General features: G+C 41.1%; 1 protein-coding gene across 1 annotated transcript in view; it reads left to right on the plus strand.

Moving 5' to 3' along the window:
• ZDHHC24 (zinc finger DHHC-type containing 24) overlaps window positions 1-14931 on the plus strand; it is a 321863-nt gene that overhangs the window by 15128 nt on the left and 291804 nt on the right. The window contains exon 2 of the mRNA XM_044075408.1: window positions 221-368. The gene's annotated coding sequence lies outside the window, so the exon portion shown is untranslated. The remainder of the gene's footprint in view (window positions 1-220; window positions 369-14931) is intronic.

Raw genomic sequence — 14931 nt, forward strand, 5'->3', positions numbered from 1 at the left:
GTAGTTTGTAGGGTTTTGTAAAGGTATGTATGGAGGACCAAGTGGCTGCCTCTCAAAAGCTTTTGAAGAAGTCGAGGCCGTAGTAGAATGAGCCTTGACTCTGTCTGGAAGAATCTTATTATGGTGGGAGTAACAAAAAGAAATAGTGAGAGAAAGCCGTCTGGAAACAGTCTGTTTTGACATGGGTTGGCCTTTTTTTTTTTTTTCCTTCCCTTCACAGGAAATAAGCTGTTCACCTTTCATAAAAGAGCTTGGTTCTATCACGATCATACCAGAGGTGACTGCACATATCCAAAATATGAAGACTCCATTCTCCCTGTCTTTTAGGCTCTGAAAAGAAGACAATGAGATCGAAGACTTGATTCAAGGTAAACTCTTGAAACCACTTTAGGCATAAATTATGAATTTGTTCTTGAAGCAAACCTAACGTTTTACTTCTACTATATATGTGTACTACTACATTTTCATTATTTGCTGCCCTTGCCTTTGTAATTCTTGTGGTGCCTTTTCCCTGTGTCTCCACTATAAATTAGCCTTGCCCATTGGGACTAACCTCATCGGAGCATTTTATTAATATGTACAGTTAAAGAATTAAAATATTTTAATGGACTATATTTGTGAAGCATTTTCAAATTATATAATATGTATTTATAGATTCATGGGTGTATACTAGGTTAATGACCACTGGGATCTTTATAAGCCTAGCCATGCACCACAAATGGAGCCCACAAGTTGTTATGCCTTTGAGTTTATTGTAAGGGGTGTATGTTAGACCATAATTTAAGAGCTACGTTTGTCCATCGGAGACCTGGTTGGTTGTCACATACCAGGAGTGAATTTCTGATTTCCCAACTACTGGTCTAGGTTATGCTTGAATATGGTTAGGGAAGGGGTCTCCTTCATATGGATGGGAAGTCTATTCCAGTGTATGGGGATTCTCTTTAGATATGCACATGTCTCCCCAAACATGTCCTGTTTAAGTTGTAAACAAAGTTTTTAAATGTTTAGCTCAAGTAGTTGTGGTGCTGTTCATTTTGGGGATATGCAGAAGGTCCATCAGAACAGCATCCAAAGATGTGCTGTATGCCAGACATAAATTGCCTCTCAACAATCTGTAGGAAACAGTATAAAGATAGGCCTTTGAGGTGATTTGCATAAGACATTGTGTTTACACCATTGTTTATTTAATAAGGATCCTCTGTAAATGTTCCAGTTGTTGCATGTGCCTGGTCAAGTACATACCAAGGGGGCATTATACTCTATGATTAAGGCTGAGTATAGTGGCACAGTGACTTCCTTGGACCTAGATGCCACGATCTTACTTGTATGTTGAGTGACTTAGAATGATTTTTTTACCACAGTAGACACATATTGGTCAAAAGATAAGTTAATATCTACATGAGATCCCAAATCCCTGTCTACTGTGCCTACTTATCAATGAACTAGTTTCCCTGGGTGACCAGCTTCCCAAAAGGTGCGCTTATGCATTTCTTGGCATTGAGCTTTAAGTCGTGGCTTTGGCAGTAGTCATTTGTCTGTGTGTCAGACCTTCCTGTAAGATGTTAGTATCTTGGGTGGAGTTATGTGAGTGCTCTTTGCTTGAAATCATTGCAAACTTGGTAAGCCAGAGGCACTTAACGTTGACCTTGACTTTTGAATAATGGATGCCAAAAGAGGAGATTGGTCCCAACACAGAGCCCTAGGGGACTCCATTGGTGACTGGCTTTTTTTGTGGAGGTGGTCTCCAGTCCTAACTTCCTGGGTCCTTTCTGTGAGTCAGCTGGCTGTCCAAGTTACACAGGGATTTATGCCTAATTTCCATGAGTTTGTTTACAACACCTGAGTGGGGTACGTGCCTTAGCCAGGTCAAGGTAGGCAGTATGCATGGTGTTTGTCCTTATTCATTGCCTTGGTGACCTTCTCGAAGTTTGACAGGTTCAATAGGTATGACCTGCTTTGATAAAACCAAATTGGATTGGGTTTGGTGTCTGAAGGTTTCCTAAGTCATTGTTTATCATTTCCATGATAATAGTTTGGTAGTTGGCTTTGCATATAATGCCACCAGATTAATGGATCTGTAGTTTCTGGGATTCAATGATGGTCTGCCCTTGAGGAGAGGGATGACTGTTTCAGTCCTCCAATTGTGTGGCACAAAGCCTGTGTGGATACTTTGGTTGTATAGGAACTTAAGTAGCCCTGACAGATCATATTTCAAGCTGTTTAGTAGGCATCTTGGGATATTATCTGAGCCCATTGAAGCTGTACTGTTAGCATATCTAAGACCTGTTCCCTACTGAAAGTTGGAGGGGTTAAGTTAGGTTTTATTTCTTGTGGGGGGGGGGGGTGGCTGTGAGAGAGACAAGGGTGAAGCTGGAGCTGAATTTGTCAGTCAGAAGATTTACTATATCTTTTGGTTCGGTCAGCATGGCTGCATTTACCAATAATTCAGCATACTGAAATGCACTGGCTTTGAGGTTTGGGACATTATTAAAGAAGATCTTATGGTTGTCCTTGGCTTGTGATGCAATTTTTACCTCAAATTAGTCCTGTTGTCTGTTCAGTTGTTTTGAGAAAGTTTTCATCTTTTTTTTTTTGGTTATTACACTTCCTAATTTCCTAATTTTAGCTATGACTTTTTTCTTCTTATAGCTGGTTTAATCTTGGATTCCAGCATCATGGTTTGTTTTGTTTGGCACATTAGCCTCTATGCAATCGCTGACATGGTTGTACAGAGTGTCTGTGACTAGCTCTACGTAGGCTGTTGGATTTGGAGAGGCTTGAAACTTTGACATGTTGTCACTTAACAAAAGGTTGTTTGCCTTGGTGTAGTTTTTAATTGTTGCAGGGTTTCTGGGGTTGCAGAACAATGTTCTCCCATATTTGAGTACCAGGCCCAAAATGTTTGTGCCTTTAGTTGCTATATGGTTATAACTTGCTATATGGACATAACATATGGTCACATAACTGGTCCAGATTAATTTGTGTTTACGAAATCTAAAAATCTCTGCTCCTGCAAATGTGGGTTCATGTAGGCTTTCTAGTTGATAGAGGGATAATTCAAGTCCCCATGAGTATGGTATGTGGTTGAATGCTGAGGGTTTCAGGCATGTTTAAGTATGAGCTATGGGTTTCATTGGCATAGCTTGCTAGGATACAGTATGTGACTTTGTCTATGGCAGTCTTGATGTGTATCATCCTGTTTTACCAACCTAGGGATATGCTTGCTGATGAGACACCTCCACCTTTAGTACCTGTCTGTGCAGTTGCTGGCCTAAATGTGTGGAAGACACCAAATCCTTGCACTGCTGGTATACTCTGTGCAGCTTTTAACCATATATCTCTCTAATTGCACAGATGTCTGCATTCTCCAAGTTGAGGAGAACTTGGAGGGAGCGGATCTTCTTGTTTAGACCCCTGACATTCAGCAGTAACACCTTTAGACTTCATTGGATAGATTTTGTTATGTTAGAAAGTTTTGTCAATTTGGCTATGGCTAAAAAAGGCACCATGGGGTTGGACAATGTTTTTACAAGGATGGTCTGCACTTGTCCCATCCAAGTTTGTATTCCTTTAGAATGATGCCAAAAAACTAAGCCACTAAAAATCCATCATCTTATGTTCATATTGGGGCATCATCCTTGCTGAAGGTATAATGCTGCTCAGTGCTAGGCACGTATAGTCTGAGAGCTCTATAATGTCTCTCTTCATACAGTCAAGGGAGGTACATTTTTGGGCCATTTAAACCTACATGGACAAACACTGACTCATACTGGTACCTGTGGTGCAATGACCTGAGTGGATGTAATTTGGCAGATCCCGGCCCCTGATTGGCAACTGGACATTTTCTCCTTGTTCAGTCTGTTTATGAGGGCATCAGTATCTCGTACAATGGAGTCCCCTAAGACTAGAGTCCTGGGTAGTGTATTGGCTTGCCTTATGGATGTGGTAGCTGAGACTCGGTAGTATGTGCAGTGTTGGGTGTTTATTTCTGTTGAGTGCTTACAGGTTTGCTGGGGATAATTTTTTGCACATAGAATGTCTGTGAGATCTTTGGGATGTGGGAAGATTGCACTTAGTGCCTTACCATAAGTAGGTCTACATGTGGTGATTACTGTGTGTGGTGGGTGTAGTGTGTGCATGTCTGTCAACCAAATTGTTGTTATGAGTGCTTGTATGCAAGAGTTTTTCCTCCAGAGACATTGTGCATATTTGTTTATACATCTATCACATACTGTGTTTCTTTGATTTAAATGGTTGTCAGCGAACATTAGACAGTTACATTGTCTCAATATTTCCATATCCACAAACTGGCTGCAGAGAAATTAGGAAAGTGCATATCCATGATAGGTCCTTTTATTGGGTGTGGTGAATGATGGGTTAATATGGGTAAGGGTGCTTTTGGGGCTAGAGGCTAGACTGGGCTATATAATAATTCAAGGAGGTTGCTTCTTAACACACCATCTGGTCTGTGCTATATGCAAAGTTGCTGCTTTATACTCCCTGAGTTACTGGTACAGTTTCAGAGGTGGTTTGTTGGAAAATTTGTTTTCTAACGGTCTGTCTATGCATGGCACTGTTAATTTTTTACACAGCAGACAATAACAATGAAAGAGGGGAAGGCTGTGGGGGTGGTGATGGCTTTGGAAGTCAGATTACCATAACAGGCGGAACTCTGATTACAGGTGGAAGCCAGAGACATGATCTGTAAAAACCAAAGCAGGAAAAGCGCGAGAGGAGGGTTGGGCAAAAATTCAAGCTACAAGCAGCAGACTAGCTAGATAGATATCCAATCAATTAAAACCAATATAGGAACTCTAGTCCTTTGACTCTGGCTACAGGTCAGTAACCCCAAGTAGGTTAGAATTTCAGAAATTTTAGCTTCATTTCTCATTGAGGGCTGAAGCAGATGCACATTAGTATGGAACTTCCCAGTTTCATGAGGTAACTTGCAAGATTGGTGCAGAATAATGATAGTGTGGGAATATGGTAGCTGAAAGAAGGCCATTAGGATAATGAGTTTTGTGTAAAATGACTCTTAAGGCATATTGTGATGCTAAGGACAGAAGGGCAGGTCCACATCAATCAATAACTCCCACCCTCTCCATGTGGCTTTCCCATTGCTCAGGTTATTAGTAGGTGCCAGATCATTTGGGTTATAATCAGACCTTTAGCCTATCAAGGAGTTGGTCTTGTCGTAATTTTATGTAAATGAAATGTCTTGTTCTTTGTCTATTGAGATTTATTTAATGCTGCATAGCATCTAAGTTTTAATTTCCACACGTGCCTCTCTACTGTGTAGGGATTAACAGCATTAGACAACCGCCGACTGATTTCTCTTGGTAATTTCTTTGGTTGACAAAATATTGTGAAGACTATGCCTTGGTTTTACTGTAAACTGGTTAGACCTGTATGACCAAAGAAGACCAGTATAAATTAATTATTCATCTTTTACTTGCTTCTTAATTTTGTCCAGTTTATTTCTTTACTTTTTGATAAATAACTTCATTAAAGAGTTTCATTACTCACTTTTCAAAGTGTGACTGTCGGATGTTGGTCTTCTATGGTTGTGATCAAAATCAGACAGTTGGCCTTCTGTTTGGTATGGTGAGGCATTTGGCATGTTTTATCGGTGGTTACTCCAAAACTAGTGATTCAGATGCCTTTCTTATAGCGTTGGGTCTGCTTTATCTGTTAATATTTCCTGTATATTGTATGAACTTGTGTTATTTTTTATTTTTTGTTTTTTGTTTTTTTGTTATACAGAAATTACTGCATTGAGCTAATTTGTTTTATCTGGATAAAACTTGAAGCCCTGCGTCATAGGTAGCTACTCAAAAATACTTTGCCCTTTGTAATAGAGCCAAGTCCATATCAAGTAAGGGAGCATTATCTTAGTATCTAGGATTGCTGTCCAACTGTAATAACCTTTAACAGTTGCTCATGTCAGCTATTTTTTTTTTCTTAATTGCTTTTACCTGTTGCTTATTCGCCAAACCAGTTTATTGGCACTCTGGTTACCATTTCTTTTTTTTTTTTCTGATTATATAAAAATGGGTTAACAGCTACAATGTAAATATTTTGACAATTTTATCAATTTGCCATGCTGCGCAATTGTAATGCATGGTGCACTAATTATTTTGGCATGGTTTGCAGATATAACCATTTTATAATTTTATGTTTTGGCTTTGTTCCTGATGCTTTTTGGGAAGTAGAGAGCAACATTTTGAATCAAAGTTATGGACATTTGAGAGGTATGGGTCTGATTTCCTTAGCAGTACTACCTAGACATGTATCTTTTTTTCTAGTACCACTTTCTTGCAATATAACTATTCAGTGGAATAATTTCCCCCCTTCCAATATTTGGCTAGGATAATTCCAGTATCATTATATTTTAAAGGGACTATCTTTGAGCCATAGATATTGTAACAGTGCAATCTTCTTTTTCCTTCTCCATTCACCTGTTGATCTTTTTTTCTGCTGAGTTCCACTTTCTCAGGCCTCTTGGAATAAGTTGTCTAGGGCTCTGTCTTTTCTATATTGGGCCATGTTTTTTTACATACACACAACGCCACTGGCTGCTTTATAGTTGCCTTCAAAAGTCCGTATTCTGGTCCTTCAGATTAATATATTCTGGGAATGTTGAAATTAATCTACAGCTTTTTTTCTAAAATTTCTTTTGCCTATTACTCAACTTCTTCAACTGGTTATCTCCCTGTTAGCTGTATTGAGAAGTACTAGTACTGCTTAGAAATATGCTCCAGAAAGTAGTCCTGTAGCACAGTACCAACAGTTAAGTTTTGGATGGTCAGTGGTTACAAAAAAAAAACACTCCCTCTAGGGGTCATTGCAAGGAGGATTTCTCCAGCACTAAAATGAGTGCCTGAAATAATGGTTATATGAAGGACAGAGGCACATGTGATGCCATGTCTCTGCATGATAGGTGTTTCAAGCCCCCCACCCCCACAAAGGAAAAAAAACAGAAATTATACAAACTTTATTTTGTACAAACTGCAGTGGGATGACTTTATTTTGGTAATTACCCCAGATCCAGTGTCAGTTTGAAGGAGTTAGGAACTTGGAAGTATTTCCTGCTATCATAAGTGACCACTTCACCATTCTGTTTTCTTTGGGAGTCAGAATGGTAGTGTAGCCCCCTCCCCCACTCATCCATACCAGTATTTTCACGTACTGGGGGAGATACTGGATTTTTCTTAGATCAGTCACCTTTAAATAACATTCTACTTGTAAATTTATATTTGGCCTACTCATAGACCCACAGCATGGCATTCATTCAGGCCACAATATCCCCACCACATTATACATGCCTGCCAACACTACATACACAAGCATGGAGTAAGGCCATTATATGCTGGTGCATTTATTTATCTTAGAGGTTTTGAAGGAGCTGACCATCAGCTCCTCCTAAATAAGCTTCACAGATCAAATTTCTGCTGAGAGGTTATTTCCTAGCTGTTGACCTATCCCCTCAACAAAACCTTCAGCATCCCAAACTTGAATAAGTTTTCTTCCACTAGTATTTTCACTTCTGGTTTCCCACAAGGCTCAGTATTTGGTACAATAGTTTTTCTCTGTTATTATTAATGTTGTAACATCAGCTGTCCTCTCCGACTCCCTTGTACTGTTTGCCAGTGACATTCTCCTGTACCACTAGGCTCCTAGTAAACAAGAAAGCAAAACAAATCTACAAAAGGAGTTCATTTCCACCTGTAACTAATTTATACAGATTAGATTACAACTAAACCCAGTTAAATCAGCAGTAAGGCTTTTCAGAACCCCACAAAAATTCTGGAGCAATCCCTTGATTTAATATTTTTTGACACTAATATGAATGAAATTCTCCAACTTATTCTCTGCTTACTCCAGGGGATCCTCCATTATCATTCACTTCCCATACGGAACACATTATAACAGAAAGCTCTCAATCAGTTCAAAGCCTGTATAACATCTACAATAACCTCACCACTGAAACCAGATTTGCACTTGCTTATTTACAGAATTGCTTATGAACTACTATTGTTTGCTCTAAACTCAACCCACACCACCAGCCTTCTGCAGACCACAATAAAATATTCTGGAGTATTAATCTTGCACTACACATGAATGCCACTGCGTAATACGAAGCAAGACCAAGTGACTCCCTGTCACTGCCAGTGGTGTCTTCCTTCTATCCTGCATCATTCACAGACTCTTACATAACAGATTTATCTCCTTGTTATCCAACTAGCATTCAGTAAAAACCTCTGTTTATGTTCTGTGTGATTACTGATGGATATAGTACCTTGCATAGGCTTCATTTGGGAAAAAAAAAAAACTCCAGGATAGCAGTCTTGTCATTGTCATGGAGATATTGGCTTAAAGTTAGCACCACCTTCCTTTACTATGCGATTGGCTCTTTGTTTAGAATACAATATCATGAGACGTATTCAAGTGTCATAAATCAGAACATGTCCAGTATGACGACGACCATTCTCTCAGCTACTGCTTTCCCTTTTCAAGCTCTAATCCACTTATATATGGGTCCCATTCAGTTTACTGAATTAACATTTGACCAGAAATAATAACTAGGAGACTACAACATTGAAATGTCAGAACAATGAACATTCACAAAATTGGAGCTTAGACTGAAACAAAAGTTGCTGATGTTGACCACTTTTTTTTTTCAACTGCAAAGCATATTAATGGAGATTCACCCTTTTCCCCACTAGTGCCTCCTCAGAGTTGTTATATAATTTGCAGGAGACATGGTGGGTGCTGTGGAGCTTGACCCACTGCAAAAAGGTAAACTAAGGTTATAATGAAGTTAAATAGAACAGTACGTTCATTATTTTACTGAAATGGCTGCCAGCCGAAAAGTGCTTTGTTTATGCTGTAGCAGTTGCCGTTAATCACAGTGTGGTTAAAGGGACAGACGTCTCTTTCTCGAGTGTTTTTATACATGTGAAAGAGTACTATATTTGTTTGTTTCTGTCTTCTAAGTTGCAGTTTTGTGAACGTTCATTGTTCTGATGTTTCAATGTTGTCGTCTTGTTTTTTTAAGTTTCAGTCATGTGTTAATTTGGTAAATTGACGTTGACGTGTGTGTGTGTGATATATACATTTTCTTTGCTACCTTCCTTATCTCTTTTACATAACTTCAGTGTGTATTATTTGTTACGGTTTAACTGTATATCAAGTTTTAGTTCCACTTCACAAATATTGTCCCTACTGCTGTATGTTATTTTACCTCCTCTACACGTTGTTTAAATTATTTTAGGTATGTGTATTGTGTTGCATTTCTTAGTTATATGTTTCCTGTGACCCAGATCATGGTTCAAAAGGTCCACCTACCTGGTTAAAAATTCAAAATAAAATAATTTAATGGTAGAATTTATTTTTACTTCTGTTCTATCCAGAGTCCTTTTTAGGTCATGTTCTTATTGTCATTATGATGTCCCCACTCTGGGCCAGTAATCAAGCAGTCTGAATCCTGACCATGACTCTGGAGAAGGACGTTCACGTGGAGCAAAAATGGATACGCTCAGTATTTCCAGATACAGATCTCTCTGCATCAAGCACAATTTCCCTTAAGAGCACACGAGGAGCACAGTCAGCCTGGAGTGTGGATTTCTTTATATCTGCCTCCCTCCAGGTCCCCAGTAAGACTCCCCACTGGTACAGCTATAGGGTTGAGATCTTAGCAGTGTCTCCAAGCCAGGTCCTCCAGCACCCACTTTGTGAAAACAGTGGTTTGTGTCCCTGCTACAAGAAGCTGACACACATACTTTTGAGATTTAATTTTCACTCACACCTGGGAAAGACTGCCACAGATTACCCATTGTACCAATTTGCCTAAACTAAAAAGTAGATTCACTGCCACCAGTCAGTTACTATAAGACTCTGAAAAGGGTATCCAGTTATACTAAGTGAAGTTAATGTTAATACAGATGGTAATGTTGACCAAACAGCTAGGCTTTCAGGAGTGGCCACAGTTATTACTGAATAAATATACTCTCAAAACTAGTACTTTCTAAAGGGACCAGCCACAATGAGAAGTTTAAATATATTTAATAATAAATAATACAAGAACATGAAAGTATACAATATCTGTTTACAGTAAACAGAGTTTTAGACACAGGAAATATTAAAAAAATAACACAGCTGAAAAGATTCACACAATTACAGAAAAACAATTCTTAACTATTCTTGCTATATTTTCCTATCTGATTTAGAGAATTACTATCCCTGGTCACTTACTAGAGCAAGGCAAGATGAAGTAGGTGAGGAATCTTTCTATGTCAGGTTTCCAAAACAGAATGCTAAGTCTGACTGCACAACTTCTCAATATAATAGCTAAATATTATTTCTGGGATAGCTTACAGGATGACATCACATCTGGTCATCTGACTTCTGGTTCCCACACTATCCCCTTTGGCTAGAAGCTGCCTGGATTTAGTACCTATGTGTCAGAAATACACACACATTGAGCTTTGCTAAGATCTACTGCAGCTCCTGGAATCATAAAACAAAACACTTCTACTCCTGCTACTAAGCCAAGCTTTTCACACACATTTGGTCTCTGGCTACAGTCAGAACTGTAAGGTACAATCTTTATGGCCTACTTTAATTTCAGCTATTTTTCAAAGTTAGCTGGGACCAAGCTTAACCTCTTCTCTGCCCGTATCCTCTGTTAAAACATATAAATTTAAACAGTTACAGTGATGCATGCACATTTTCTTTTGACATTTTTAACATAAGCAACTTTACAAATACATTTTCAAAACAAGCATCTGTACAAATCCATCTGCTATTCAAATAATAGTTCTTTACAAAATTCTAACCAGCTGTGCTGCCATATGTTACATATCCACTGCCCTACCTCTCCTGGTATGGCTGGCAGTACCTTCTGTTGTGACATGTCTACCCCCACTGAAGACTGAAGTTAGTACCCGCTGAGAAACGTTGCTCGAGAGGAATGAGCCTGTCTGGGAGTACATTACCCCATACCCTGTCTCAACAGCTCATCTGCATAGGCATTGCAAACCCCACTACTGTGCTGCACTGTCATATCATATGCCTGCAACCCTAAGCTCCACCTTAGTAACTTGGCATTTTGCTGGTTGGCTCGATGTAGCTATGTTAAGGGATTGTGGTCTGTAACTACAGTGAATTTCCTTCCATACAGCTAGGGTTGAAGTTTCTGCGGTGCCCATACTATGGCTAGACTTCTTTTTTTTACTGCTGCATAACATTCCTCCCTAGATTGGAGTTGATGGCTGAGATATACCTCTGGGTACTCTTCTCCCTCTGAGGAACAGGGCTGAGTACAGCCTCTACCCCATGGTTCAAAGCATTTAGCTGCACAGCAAATTCTTTGCTATAATCTGGATTGGCTTACACAAGGGGTCCTCCCAAAGCCCCTTTAAGCTTTTGGAATGCCTGTTCGCAGGCTGGGGTCCACACTACCTTGTCTGGCCTGTTTTTCATCTTCAGGTCTGTGAGGGGAGCTGCTATTATACTATAATTGGGAACAGGCTTTCTATAGTACCCCTCTGTCCCCAAGAATGCCCTCACTTGCGTTTTAGGAACAGAGGCAGGATGCACCTGAATGGCTTCCATTTTGTCAAGTTCTGGTCTGATCTGATCATTCCCCACTCTGTGACCTAGGTAGGATACCTCTGCCATACCCACTTGACACTTACTGGACTTAATGGTCAACCCTGCCCTTTGCAATCTGCCCAGGACCTCCTTGACATGCTGAAGATGCTCTTGGCAGTGAGTGGCTTTAGATAGCAGTATCGTCGGGTAAGCAAGGGCATAATCTCCTGCTAAGATACGATCTGCCAAGTCGTCGTAGCCTTCTTCATCCCAAAGGGCATCTTTGTGAACTTGTATAATGCAAAAGGAGTCACAAAGGCTGACCTCTCTGTAGCTGTGGGAGTCAAGGGCATCTGCCAGTAGCCCTTGGTCAGATTAGTAGTGGTCAGATACTAAGCCCTACCCATACCCAGCTGCTCTAAGTCTTCATCTGTCCTACTTATGGGATAAACATCTAACTCTGTATAACTGTTTAGTTTCCTGTAGTCCACACACAACCTGGTGCTGCCATCTTTCTTTGGTACCAGCACCACTGGGGAGGTCCAGGGACTGCTGGACTCCTGGATTACCCCATTTCCAACATTTCTGTATCTCCTCCCTCAGAGTCTTTCTAACTCTCACTCAGGCACCATGTAAGGGGCCTGCTTATATAGGTCTTTGGGTCCCTGTATCCACATGGTACTGCAGCAGGTGGGTGCACCCAGGTTTCCCAGTGAACATGCCCCCAAACTCCTGTAACACTCTTCAGATTTATTGAACCTAGGTAGGGGATAGCCACTGGGACATTAACACCTCAGTGGAATGAGTAGCAGTCTGAGCCTCACTGAGGAGATCAGTCAGCAGATCTCCCTTAGATGCCTCCTGCTATCCACTGCAAATACTCAGCACCAGGGCCTCCCTGTCATGGTAAGGTTTTGTTATGTTAACATCGTACAATTTGTGCCCCTGCCTCCTGCCTAGCAGTGCTACCATGTAGTTAACATCATTGACCTTCCTTACCATTTTGAAGGATTCCCTCCAAGTTGCCTGCATCTTATTGTGTCTGACAAGAATGAGATCCACAACCTGATGACCCACAGCATACTCTGGCTCGAGCATTCCTGTCATACCACACCTTTTTCTGTTGTTGGGCTCCTGCCAGGTTTTCTTGGGCCAAGCCCATGAGCTCCCTAAGCTTTGTCCTGAGGTTTATGATATATGCCACAACAGACTCCTTGTGGGATTCACACTCACCATCCCACTCCTCACAAATCAAATTTAAAGGCTCCCTCACCCTCTGCCCATACAGCAACACAAAATGTGAAACACCTGTGGACTCTGGGGGTACCTACCTGTCTGTAAGTAAACAGCAGACTAGGCAAATATTTGTCCCACTCTCTCTTAAACTGGTCTGCAAATGCCCGTAGCATAGTCTTTAGTGTAGAGTTTAACCTCTCACAAGACCATTAGTCTGGGGATGGTAGGAGGTAGTTTTTAGGTGTTTTCCCCCTACAGCACTTCCACAGAAAAGCCAGCAGGTCTGACATGAAATTGGCACCTCTGTCTGTCAGTATTTCTCTCTGGGAAACCTACCCTGCTGAAAATCTCTAAAAGCATTTGCCACATTCTCCTCAATGGAAGAGTGAGCCACTGCCTCACAGTACCTAGTAGCATAATCTACTAACACTAGTATATACTTCTTCCCTGTGGAATGTGGGTTACTCAGAAGCCCCACAATATCCATAGCTACCCTCTGAAATGGCTCTTCAGTTACAGGCAAAGGCATTAAAGGAGCCTTGATTTTTGTCTTCTACCTTGCCTACTTTTTAGCAGTGCTCACAGGTCCTGCTTTTCCCCGTTACATCTCTTGCAGTCTCAAGCCAGTAAAAGTTCTGCATAGTATGTCTCTTGGTGGTCTTTATGCCCATATGATTTGCAAGAGGAATGTCATGGGCTGTGGCTAGAAGTGCCAGATTGTAGGGTCTAGGCACTACCGACGGCTGTATTATCTCACCCTCTAGCCCTCCCTCAGGAAGGAGTCCACTGTTTGTACAGTAACACTTTGTTCCAGATTCCCCCTTTCCTTGAGGATCAGTTGTCTACTTGGCTACCTCCCTCAAGCCTTGGGTCTCAGATGAGTCTGTCTCAGTTCTACTTTTGTGACTCTTCCCAGCTCCCTTTTCACAGGATGTCTAGTATCCTCTGACAGAGGTGCCTCACTGTCAGTCTGGATACTACCACTCTCACCTCTGCCCTTGTAGTCACTCTGTGCAAGGGAACATCAGTACCTGCCAGCAACTGTGGCTCACCTTCAGGCTCAGTGCTACTGGGTAACTCCCTCCCTGAAATAGCCCCACCACCAGCAATGGCTTCAGGTGTGGTGTTTATCTGGGTCTCCCCAAGGCTACCAGACCCACATGCCTGTCTCCAAGCCTAACTGCATGCACACAATGTACTGCGTTATTAAAATAATTCCCTGTCAGGAAATCTACAGGGATATTCTCACACACCTACTTGCTTGCTTCCTTTTCCATGCTCTGTCAAGGTGAACCCTGACCAAAGGCATTTGGAATGGGGTCCCTCCTGAAGCTCTGACTGGAGTGGACTGCCCAAGAAAGTACTGCTCCTCTTTAACCATTGCAGGCTTCACAATGTTTGTGTCAGAGGCTGTCTCCCTCTTAACAGTGACCTATTTTTTCCATCCACTAACATAGGATATAACCTCTTGTGATAAGTTGTCTGGAGCAACAGGGATACCAAACTAACACTGGCATTATTCCCACTCTGCTGGCTCCCTCACCTTTTATTCCCCAACTTACCTCCATGACATCTGTATGATACATGGCCCCACTGGTTACATTTAAAACATTTAACCCTTGATCCTGGCAGTGTACCTAAACTAGTGGCTTCCCCTGTTACTGGTGGACTCTGAGGTGGTTTAGCCTGCCCACAGTGGGTTCTATTATGTCCATGTGCAGCACTGGGTATCCCTTTCCTGTGCAGTGCTGCCCTGTTTGCTAAGTTGAGATCCCCCCTTTTTCCCCAGATCATCTGCAGAGTTGCACTCTTTGTCTGCCAACCAGATTCTCATGTCCTCAGCAAAGTGGTAAGGGCTTGTTCCCTCACCAAAAGGTCTGCCAGCCCTTCAAAAATGGTGACCTGATAACCACTCACCCATCTATGAAAATAAGTGCTTAACTCGGCAATATAATCACAAGCACTTTCATTTGCCTTCAGTTTATGCTCATGAAACTTTTCTATAAGCTTCAAGTGTTAGTCAAATGTTGTTTACTTCAATGCTTTAAGTTATCATACTTTAAACAGTCAATGTCAGACCATTTAGAAACAGCAGTGACA

This window comes from Protopterus annectens, chromosome 6.part1 (genome assembly GCF_019279795.1).
Source record: "Protopterus annectens isolate FY-2018-M chromosome 6.part1, PAN1.0, whole genome shotgun sequence".
Classification (NCBI taxonomy): domain Eukaryota; kingdom Metazoa; phylum Chordata; order Ceratodontiformes; family Protopteridae; genus Protopterus; species Protopterus annectens.